General features: G+C 42.3%; 1 protein-coding gene across 2 annotated transcripts in view; it reads right to left on the bottom strand.

The window, feature by feature from the left end:
- The window catches only part of LOC120019562 (syntaxin-binding protein 5-like), a 196,393-nt gene that overhangs the window by 30,762 nt on the left and 153,571 nt on the right, over positions 1-12,060 (bottom strand). The window lies entirely within an intron of this gene.

Raw genomic sequence — 12,060 nt, 5'->3', positions numbered from 1 at the left:
TAGGAGACCACAGGAAGCAGGAAGTGAGGGACAGGAAGGAAGTGAGGGACAGGAAGAAGAGGGCCACTTAATCACAGTGGGAAACCATGTGTAGCAGTACCAGGTACAGTTGTACCTCTCACACACATACTGTTCACGTATAAGGTTTCTCCTATGGACATACGGTGTGTTCACATGTGACTATTACGCCCACGCCTTAGTGTGGATTATGCTGTGTTCAGCAGATGGCTGTTGTGATGTTAGAGTAGAGGAGGGTTGGAAGGTAGAGTTTACATTTGGTTACGTCATGTACATCCCTGAAACATTGTATAACCTTCTATCAACCACCTGTGTAGCATGCATTATAAATTAATTATCCTTTAAGATGCATTATATAGCTACAGTACAGTATAAGCATTCATTACAGATCATAGCTAAATGCCTATTTATCTGTACAATCATAATGCACAAAGGTGGTTCAAAGGTGGTTCAAATGTGACAGTGCTAACAAGTGTTATCCCCATTGACAGAGAAACAAGTGTTATCCCCATTGACAGAGACAAGTGTTATCCCCATTGACAGAGAAACAAGTGTTATCCCCATTGACAGAGACAAGTGTTATCCCCATTGACAGAGAAACAAGTGTTATCCCCATTGACAGAGAAACAAGTGTTATCCCCATTGACAGAGACAAGTGTTATCCCCATTGACAGAGAAACAAGTGTTATCCCCATTGACAGAGACAAGTGTTATCCCCATTGACAGAGACAAGTGTTATCCCCATTGACAGAGACAAGTGTTATCCCCATTGACAGAGACAAGTGTTATCCCCATTGACAGAGACAAGTGTTATCCCCATTGACAGAGACAAGTGTTATCCCCATTGACAGAGACAAGTGTTATCCCCATTGACAGAGAAACAAGTGTTATCCCCATTGACAGAGAAACAAGTGTTATCCCCATTGACAGAGAAACAAGTGTTATCCCCATTGACAGAGACAAGTGTTATCCCCATTGACAGAGAAAGAAGTGTTATCCCCATTGAAGAGAAACAAGTGTTATCCCCATTGACAGAGACACAAGTGTTATCCCCATTGACAGAGAAACAAGTGTTATCCCCATTGACAGAGACACAAGTGTTATCCCCATTGACAGAGAAACAAGTGTTATCCCCATTGACAGAGACAAGTGTTATCCCCATTGACAGAGAAACAAGTGTTATCCCCATTGACAGAGACAAGTGTTATCCCCATTGACAGAGACAAGTGTTATCCCCATTGACAGAGACAAGTGTTATCCCCATTGACAGAGACAAGTGTTATCCCCATTGACAGAGACAAGTGTTATCCCCATTGACAGAGAAACAAGTGTTATCCCCAATGACAGAGAAACAAGTGTTATCCCCATTGAAGAGAAACAAGTGTTATCCCCATTGAAGAGAAACAAGTGGTATCCCCATTGAAGAGAAACAAGTGGTATCCCCATTGAAGAGAGAGAGAGAGAAAAAGCTAAAGAGCAAGGTCAAGAGAGATGAAAGAAAAATACATAGATTGACTGACATATTATAAAGAAGAGAGGAGAAGAGACATGGGAGAGAGAGAGAGAGAGCGAGAGCGCGAGAGAGAGCGTGAGAGAGAGCGAGAGAGAGCGAGAGAGAGCGAGCGAGAGAGAGCGAGAGAGAGCGCGCGAGAGAGAGAGAAAGCGAGAGTGTAACGTTCGTCTTGTGGTGCATGAACGGACCAAGGCGCAGCGGGTGATGAATACATAACGATTTATTTAAATGACAGACGAAACACGAAAACACTAGAACAAACTACAAAACAATAAACGAAGGCAACAGACCTGAAACAAACGAACTTACATAATGACGAAGAACGCACGAACAGGAACAGACTACCTAAAACGAACGAACAAACGAAAACAGTCCCATGTGGTATACACTGACACAGGAACAATCACCCACAAACAAACAGTGAGAACCTCCTACCTTAATATGGTTCTCAATCAGAGGAAACGTCAAACACCTGCCTCTAATTGAGAACCATACCAGGCCACACATTAACCCAACATAGAAAACACATAACATAGACTACCCACCCCAACTCACGCCCTGACCAACTAAACACATACAAAACAACAGAAAACAGGTCAGGAACGTGACAGAGAGAGAGCGAGAGAGAGCGAGAGAGAGTGAGAGAGTGTCATTGAGAAATATATCTAATCAAAAACACAGAGAACCAGACAACAAAAATATACGCCTTCAATATGGGGAAACACTGAAGCAATACAAACGCACCCTAAGAACAAAAAAGGAACAGCACATTAGAAATCAGCTGGTTGGAATTGAGGAATCCATAGAATCAAACCACTTCTGGGAGAATTGGAATAAATTAAACAAACCTCATCATGAGGAATTGGCTATCCAAAATGGGGATATGTGGAGAAATCACTTTGCAAACCTCTACAGCAATATAACAAAGAGCCCAGAACAAAAAGATATACAAGAAAAATTGCAAATCCTTGAATTAGCAGTCAAAGACTATCAGAATCCTGTAGATACCCCAATTACAGAAGAAGAATTATTGGAAAAACTATGCAATCTCCAACCCAAAAAGGCCTGTGGTGCTGATGGTATTTTAAATGAAATGATCAAATATACAGACCACAAATTCAAATTGGCTATACTCAAACTCTTCAACATTATCCTCACTGCAGGTATTTTCCCCGATATTTGGAACCAGGGATTGATCACACCAATCTATAAAAATGGAGACAAATTTGACCCAAATAATTACAGAGGAATTTGCGTTAACAGCAACTTGGGGAAAATTCTCTGCAGTATTATAAATAGCAGACTACATCATTTCCTTGACGAACACAACGTCCTGAGCAGAAGCCAGATTGGATTTCTAAAAAATTATCGTACAACAGACCACATTTACACCCTCCACACTCTAATTGATAAACAAGTTAACCAAAACAAAGGCAAAATCTACTCGTGTTTTGTAGATTTCAAGAAAGCATTTGATTCAATTTGGCACGAAGGTCTTTTTTATAAACTAATAGAAAGTGGTATTGGAGGGAAAACATATGATTTTATTAAATCAATGTACACTAAAAACAAATGTGCGGTTAAAATTGGCAACAAGCAAACAGACTTCTTCTCTCAGGGGCGGGGAGTGAAACAGGGCTGCCCAATAAGTCCAACATTATTTAACATCTACATTAATGAATTGGCAAAAACATTAGAAGAATCGGCAGCACCTGGTATCACCCTACACAACACTGAAATCAAGTGTCTGCTGTACGCAGATGACCTGGTGCTGCTGTCTCCCACTAAAGAGGGGTTACAGCAGCACCTAGATCGTCTTCACAGGTTCTGTCAGACCTGGGCTCTGACCGTTAACCTAAAAAAAACAAATATAATGATATTCCAAAAAAGGTCGGGAAATAAGGATGACAAATATAAATTCTATTTGGACACAGTTCTATTAGAACACACCAAAAACTACACATATCTAGGACTAAATATCAGCAACACAGGTAGCTTTCACATGGCTGTGAATGAGCTGAGACAAAGCAAGAAGAGCATTCTATGCCATTAAAAGGAACATCAAAATTGAAATTCCAATTAGAATCTGGCTCAAAATTTTTCAATCAGTTATAGAACCAATTGCTCTATATGGCAGTGAAGTATGGGGTCCACTCTCTAATAATGAATTTACTAAATGGGACAAACATCCAACTGAAATATTGCATGCAGAGTTTTGCAAGACTGTATTGCAAGTACAAAGAAAAACTCCAAATAACGCATGTAGGGCAGAATTGGGCCAATACCCCCTCCTCATTCGAATAGAAAAAAGAGCCATCAAATTTTACAACCATCTAAAAACAAGTGACCCTAAAACATTCCATCACACAGCTCTACAATGTCAAGAGATGAAACCAGAGAAGAGTCCCCTCAGCCAGCTGGTTCTGAGGCTCAGTTCACCAACCCAAACCAACCCCATAGAGCCTCGGGACAGCCCTCAGAAAATCTGGCCCAACCAAATCATCACAAAACAAAAAGAAAAATATATAATCTATTGGAAAGACACCACAAAAAATCAAAGTAAACTTCAATGCTATTTGGCTCTAAACAGACAGTACATGGTGGCAGACTATCTGACCACTGTGACTGATAGAAAACTGAGGAAAACATTGACTAGGTACAGACTCAGTGAGCACCGTCTGGCTATAGAGACCGGTCGTCACAGACAAACCTGGCTGCCCAGAGAGGACAGGCTGTGCTCACTCTGCTCCAGGGGAGAGGTAGAGACAGAGGTGCATTTCCTACTACACTGTGACAAATACTCAGACCTAAGAGCATATTTCTTTCCCAAAATTATAACTCAATACAAAGAATTTGAAACTATAAAAGATGAAGAAAAAATCAAATATTTATTGGGTGAAAAGCCAAAATGTGCAGTTTTGGCAGCCAAATATGTGTCCTCCTGCCACAACCTGAGGGACAGCCAGTGAAAAATGCAAAGTAATGTTGATAATATTTCCCATTTAGCTTAGTTTTGTTTTGTCTTTCATACCAGGTCATATGTCTTCTCAAGTCATATTGACACTGGTCTACTACTGTTGCTTTAATTTATTGTTGTTCTGATTAATATTGTTGTTGTAGTTGTTGTTAATGGTAATCCCATGTCCACTACTACTGTTATTATTGCTGTTGGTCCCACCATTTATTTATATATAAATATATATATATTTTGTATATATATACATATATATTTGATTTTTATTTTTCGATATGTATACTTTGACAATGTAAGTAATAATGAACTTGCCATGTCAATAAAGTCAATTGAATTGAATTGAATTGAGTGAGAGAGAGAGAGAGCGCGAGAGAGAGCGAGAGAGAGCGAGCGAGAGAGAGAGAGCGAGAGAGAGAGCGAGAGAGAGAGAGCGAGAGAGAGAGAGCGAGAGAGAGCGAGAGTGCGAGAGAGAGTGAGAGAGAGAGCGAGAGAGAGAGAGAGTGAGAGAGAGAGCAAGAGAGCGAGAGAGAGCGAGCGAGAGAGCGAGAGCGCGAGAGAGAGTGAGAGCGAGAGAGAGCGAGAGAGCGAGAGCGCGAGAGAGAGTGAGAGCGAGAGAGAGCGAGAGCGCGAGAGAGAGCGAGAGCGCGAGAGAGAGCGAGAGAGAGAGCGAGAGAGAGCGAGAGAGAGAGAGATAGAGAGAGAGCGAGAGCGCGAGAGAGCGAGAGAGAGAGCGAGAGCGCGAGAGAGAGCGAGAGAGAGAGCGAGAGAGAGCGAGAGAGAGCGAGAGAGAGCGAGAGAGAGCGAGAGAGAGCGAGAGCGAGCGAGAGAGAGCGAGAGAGAGCGAGAGAGAGCGAGAGAGAGCGAGAGAGCGAGAGAGCGAGAGAGCGAGAGAGAGAGAGAGAGAGAGAGAGAGAGAGAGAGAGAGCACCTGGCTATGAGGAGGCAGGCAGCATAAGCTAACGACTAGCGCCAGACCTGTTACAGCAACACCTCACTGAGACAACCTGAGAAACGCTTTCAAAAATGCTATACATTTTTTACATAAAAACTCTCCCAACATTATAAACGGAGATACAAAGATAAGCTAAGAGCAGAAAACAGACAGATAGGAGTGGGGATGGGGTGGAGTCGAATTATGATGCGGTGGGTTGAAATTGAAGACTCATTATTTTGTAACTAAGAATGCCCTCCCTCTGCTTTGCATAAACCAAACAACTTTATTTCTATTTTGGCAAGGCAGAACGTGATTTAGCGACCGACAACAAATTAATAAAATGGCTGCTTCATCATTATTAAAGCACTCCGGAAAAACCAGACCGGCTTACTGCTGTCTTATTAAAACTCATTATTAAAACACACCCACCAGCACGGAAGCACACACACACACTCGCGCCAATATTGAAATACTTAGAAAACATTTCTCAGCTCAAGCATTTTAAGGTGAATGTAACCACACACAGTGCGTCACTTCAACAGGCTATAGAAATATATCAGTGCATTGTTCAGCTTGACAGTCCCATGGAGCAGAGACAATACATTGTGGTTAATTGGACAATGAGCAGGTAATTGAAACACATGGTTTTCTTCATATCAAACAATACCCATTAAGAATACTAATTTCATGACTTACATTATGCTCCTTTCAGAGAATGGTCTTTTGGGATGAGACAGTGAGTCACACACACACTCAAACCCACAACCTCACACACACACTCTTGCACACACAACAACAAAAATAAATGCAAAAATAATAAGACAGGCAGACCGAGAGAGAGAGATAGATATATACTGAGTGTACAAAACATTAGGAACAACTGATCTTTCCATGACATAGATTAACCAGGTGAATCCAGGTGAAGGATATGATTCCTTATGGATGTAACTTGTTAAAACCATTTCAATCAGTGTAGATGAAGGAGAGGAGACAGGTTAAAGAAGGATTTTTAAGCCTTGAGACAATTCAGATATGGATTGTGTATGTGTGCCATTCAGGGGCTGAATGGGCAAGACAAAAGACTTAGGTGCCAGGCGCACTGATTTAAGTGTGTCAAGAACTGCAACGCTGCTGGATTTTTCATGCTCAACAGTTTCCCGAGTGTATCAAGAATGGACCACCACTCAAAGGATATCCAGCCAACTTAACACAACTGTGGGAAGCATTGGAGTCAACATGGGCCAGCATCCCTGTGGAACGCTTTCGACATCTTGTAGAGTCCATGCCTCGACGAATTGAGGGAAAAATATATTAGGAAGGTGTATTTGGAAGGTGTACCTAATGTTTTGTACACTCAATGTACTTATATACTGTATAGAGAGAGGGGGGGAGAAAGAGACAAACACAGAAAGAGAACGACACACACACAGAAACACTCACACAGAAACACACACACACAGAAACACTCACACACAGAAACACTCACACACACACACACACACAGAAACACACACACACACACACACACACATACACACACACACACACATAAACAAACACAGAAACACACACACAGAAACACACACACACACACACACACACATACACACACACACACACACATAAACAAACACATAAACACACCCACACACAGAAACAAACACAGACGAAGACACAGACACAGATATAGACACACACAGAGAGAGACAGTTGGGCCTAATTAGAGTGCATTCCTCCTTTTACAGTGGGAGACAGACTGAGCATCTATGTAACGACAACAGTGTGTCGTCCTCCCAGACATCCTTAGTCACACTCCCTTACCCTCACTAAAGTTCAGCCACAGTACATAAACACAAACAAACAAACGTACTAACAGAAGAGAAACTGTCGACAAATCAATGCTACTCCACAGGACAGGACATGTACATACTGTAAATGGCAACAGATAAAGACCCCTTCAGTAAGACAGATATTGACAGGTAGAGGTCTGTTAAAAACCTATAACAGTGTGTATCAGTGTGTATTAGAGATCTTGCCATTTGTCCTATAATAGCGAAATTTCTTATTCGCTTCCGGGTTAGAGTCCCGCTCCTTGAAAGCAGCAGCTCTAGCCTTCAGTTCAGTGCGGATGTTGTCTGTAATCCATGGCTTCTGGTTGGGGATTGTACGTACGGTCAATGTGGGGACGACGTCATCGATGCACTTATTGATGAAGCCAATGATTGATGTGTTGTACTTCCCAATGCCATCGGAGGAATCCTGGAACATATTCCAGTCTGTGCTCGCAAAACAGTCCTGTAGCTGACCACTTTTTTATTGGTCTAGTCACTGGTGTTTCCTGCTTTAGTTTTTGCTTGTAAGCAGGAATCAGGAGGATAGAATTAGGGTCAGATTTGCCAAATGGAGGACGAGGGAGAGCTTTGTGTGTGGAGTAAAGGTGGTCCAGAGTTGTTTTTCTCCAGTTGCACATTTAACATGCTGATAGAAATTTGGTCAAACGGATTTCAGTTTCCCTGTATTAAAGTCCCCGGGTACTAGGAGCGCCGCCTCTGGAGGAGCATTTTCTTGTTTGCTTGTGGCGGAATACAGCTCATTCAATGCTGTCTTGGTGCCAGCCTCTGACTGTTGTGGTACAGTGCTTTGAAAAAGTATTCACTCCCCTTGGCGTTTTTCCTATTTTGTTGCATTACAACCTGTAATGTAAATAGATTTTTTGTGGGATTTCATGTAATGGACATACACAAAATAGTACAAATTGGTGAAGTGAAATGAAAAAAATGACTTTTTTTTTAAATGGAAAAGTGGTGTGTTCATATGTATTCACCCTCTTTGCTATGACACCCCTAAATAAGATCTGGTGCAACCAATTATCTTCAGAAGTCACATAATTAGTTAAATACAGTCCACCTATGTGCAATCTAAGTATCACATTATCTGTCACATGATCTCAGTATATATACACCTGTTCTGAAAGGCCCCAGAGTCTGCAACACCACTAAGCAAGAGGCACCACCAAGCAAGCGGCACTATGAAGACCAAGGAGCTCTCCATACAGGTCAGGGACAACGTTGTGGAGAAGTACAGATCAGGGTTGGGTTATAAAAAAATATCCGAAACTTTGAACATCCCATGGAGCTCCATTAAATCCATTATTAAAAAATTGAAAGAATATGGCACCACAACAAACCTACCAAGAGAGGGCTGCCCCCCAAAACTCACGGACCAGACAAGGAGGGTATTAATCAGATAGGCAACAAAGAGACCAAAGATAACCCTGAAGGAGCTGCAAAGCTCCACAGAGGAGATTGTGCATAGGACCATTTTAAGCCGTACACTTCACAGAGCTGGGCTTTACGGAAGAGTGTCCAGAAAAAAAATAAGCAAACATGTTTGGTGTTCGCCAAAAGGCATGTGGGAGACTCCCCAAACATATGGAAGAAGGTACTCTAAGACTAAAATTGAGCTTTTTGGCCATCAAGGAAAACACTATGTCTGGCACAAACCCAACACCTCTCATCACCCCGAGAACATCATCCCCACAGTGAAGCGTGGTGGTGGCAGCATCATGCTGTGGGGATATTTTTCATCGGCAGGGACTGGGAAACTGGTCAGAATTGAAGGAATGATGGATGGCGCTAAATACAGGGAAATTCTTGAGGGAAACCTGTTTCAGTCTTCCAGAGATTTGAGACTGGGACGGAGGCACACCTTCCAGCAGGACAATGACCCTAAGCATACTGCTAAAGCAGCACTTGAGTGGTTTACGGGGAAACATTTAAATGTCTTGGAATGGCCTAGTCAAAGCCTAGACTTCAATCCAATTGAGAATCTGTGGTATGACTGAAAGATTGCTGTACACCAGCGGAACCCATCCAATTTGAAGGAGCTGGAGCAGTTTCGCCTCGAAGAATGGGCAAAAATCCTAGAGGCTAGATGTGCCAAGCTTATAGAGACGTACCCCAAGAGACTTGCAGCTGTAATTGCTGCAAAATGTGGCTCTACAAAGTATTGACTTTGGGGGGGGTGAATAGTTATGCACGCTCAAGTTTTCTGTTTTTTTAATATTATTTCTTTTTTGTTTCACAACAAAAAATATTTTGAATTTTCAAAATAAATAAAATAATAAAATAAATAAAATGATACAAACCCCCCAAAAATCCATTTGAATTCCAGGTTGTAAGGCAACAAAATAGGAAAAATGCCAAGGGGGTGAATACTTTCACAAGCCACTGTATGTAAACAGCTACAAAAAATACAGATGAATACTCTCTAGGTAGGTAGTGTGGTCTCCAGTTTCTCATGAGATACTCTACCTCAGGCGAGCAATAGCTCGAGACTTCCTTAGATATCGTGCATCAGCTGTTATTTACAAAAATACATAGTGCGCCGCCCCTTTGTCTTACCAGACGCCTCTGTTCTATGCTGCCGGTGCAGCGTATAACTAGCCAGCTGTATGTTGATAGTGTCGTCGTTCAGCCACGTCTCCGTGAAGAATAAGATATTACAGTTTTGAATGTCCCGTTGGTAGTTTCATCTTTCGCTTAGGTCATCTATTTTATTGTTCAAAGATTGCACGTTTGCTAGCAGAATAGAAGGAAGTGAGGATTTATTAGATCGCCTACGAATTCTCAGAAGGCAGCCCGCCCTCCGAACCCTTTTTCTCCGCCTCCTCTTTACGCAAATCATGGGGATCTGGGCCTGTTCCCAAGAAAGCAGTATATTGTTCGCGTCGGCCTCGTCAGACTCGTTAAATGAAAAAAAGGATTCTGCCAGTCAGTGGTGAGTAATCGCAGTCCTGATGTCCAGAAGTTATTTTCGGTCATAGGAGACGGTAGTGGCAACATTATGTACCAAATAAGTCAAAAAATAAGTTAAAATCAACGCAAATAAACCAAAAAAAAACACAATCGGTTGAGGGCAAGTAAAACGTCTGCCTTTTTCTCCAGCGCCATCGATGCCATCGATGCCATCCAACACATACTATGCTAGTGTGTGTTCGATGATCTGAGATGGGGTTGTCCTATAATAGTGTGTGTTAGATGCTCTGAGATGGATGTTGTCCATAATAGTGTGTGTTAGATGCTCTGTGATGGATGTTGTCCATAATAGTGTGTGTTAGATGCTCTGTGATGGATGTGATTAGATGCTCTGTGATGGGGGTTGTCCTATAATAGTATGTGTTAGATGCTCTGTGATGGATGTTGTCCTATAATAGTATGTGTTAGATGCTCTGTGATGGATGTTGTCCATAATAGTGTGTGTTAGATGCTCTGTGATGGAGTTGTCCTATAATAGTGTGTGTTAGATGCTCTGTGATGGATGTTGTCCATAATAGTGTGTGTTAGATGCTCTGTAGTGGAGGTTGTCCTATAATAGTATGTGTTAGATGCTCTGTGATGGAGTTGTCCTATAATAGTGTGTGTTAGATGCTCTGTGATGGATGTTGTCCATAATAGTATGTGTTAGATGCTCTGTGATGGAGTTGTCCTATAATAGTGTGTGTTAGATGCTCTGTGATGGATGTTGTCCATAATAGTGTGTGTTAGATGCTCTGTGATGGATGTTGTCCTATAATAGTGTGTGTTAGATGCTCTGTGATGGATGTTGTCCATAATAGTGTGTGTTAGATGCTCTGTGATGGAGGTTGTCCATAATAGTGTGTGTTAGATGCTCTGTGATGGATGTTGTCCATTGGTTCCAAGATGGCGTAGCAGTGTAGACGTGTTTGTTTAGTCCTCTCGTGTACGTTTGTATTTTTCGTATTTCTTGTATATATAAAAAATAAATAAAAGAAATTCTATCTCTTTTCGATTTTTAATTCGATTATACCTTCCGGTAACCTACCTCACCCAATGTGATACGGAATCGCTATTATTTTTTAACTTTGGAACACATTTAAGAACCCCCAGTAGCTAACCAGCTAATCAGCTACAAGCTATTTAGCCATTTTTAGCCGCTGCTAGCAGCTTTTACCTTCTGCACAGACACCAGCCCTGTTATTAGCCTGGATATTACTCACCAATTTACCAGCATCGGACTGTCTCTCGACAACAACGCCGGATTCCTGCCGTAATCCCTGAGCCACTACTTCTGATCCACACAGCTAGCTTGCAGCTAGCGCAGCTAGCGCCACTGCCACGAAGCTAGCACCAGTTAGCAAACACAATTCTACAATCACAACCTCTCTTTCGCCATCGCCATCCGGCTTGGATTCTCTGTCGACACGACCACGTCTGGTCTGCAGACGAATACCCCATCCGCTGTGCCCTCAACCGGCCTCCGTCTGAGCAGACCCCCTCCGTCTGAGCAGACCACCCCCCGGGCTACTAACTTTAAACGCTGCGTGCTAGCTTAGTGGCGGCTTCCCTGCTCCATCTACGGCTGCCCCCTGGACACTATGATCACTTGGCTACATAGCTGATGCCTGCCGGACTGTCCATTAATTCACGGTACTCCATTCTGTTTATTTGTGTTTTATCTGTCGGCTCTGTGTTTTAACTCAGGCTCTGTGTGTAGTTAATCCGACCCTCTCTGCCTAGTCGTCGCCATTTTTACCTGCTGTTGCTGTGTTAGCTGACTAGCTGCTGTTATCTCACCTGTTGTTTTAGCTAGCTCTCCCAA

This window comes from Salvelinus namaycush, chromosome 24, assembly GCF_016432855.1.
Source record: "Salvelinus namaycush isolate Seneca chromosome 24, SaNama_1.0, whole genome shotgun sequence".
NCBI lineage: Eukaryota > Metazoa > Chordata > Actinopteri > Salmoniformes > Salmonidae > Salvelinus > Salvelinus namaycush.
The sequence above is the reverse complement of the archived record's forward strand: the minus strand, read 5'-3'. Positions and strand labels throughout refer to the sequence as shown.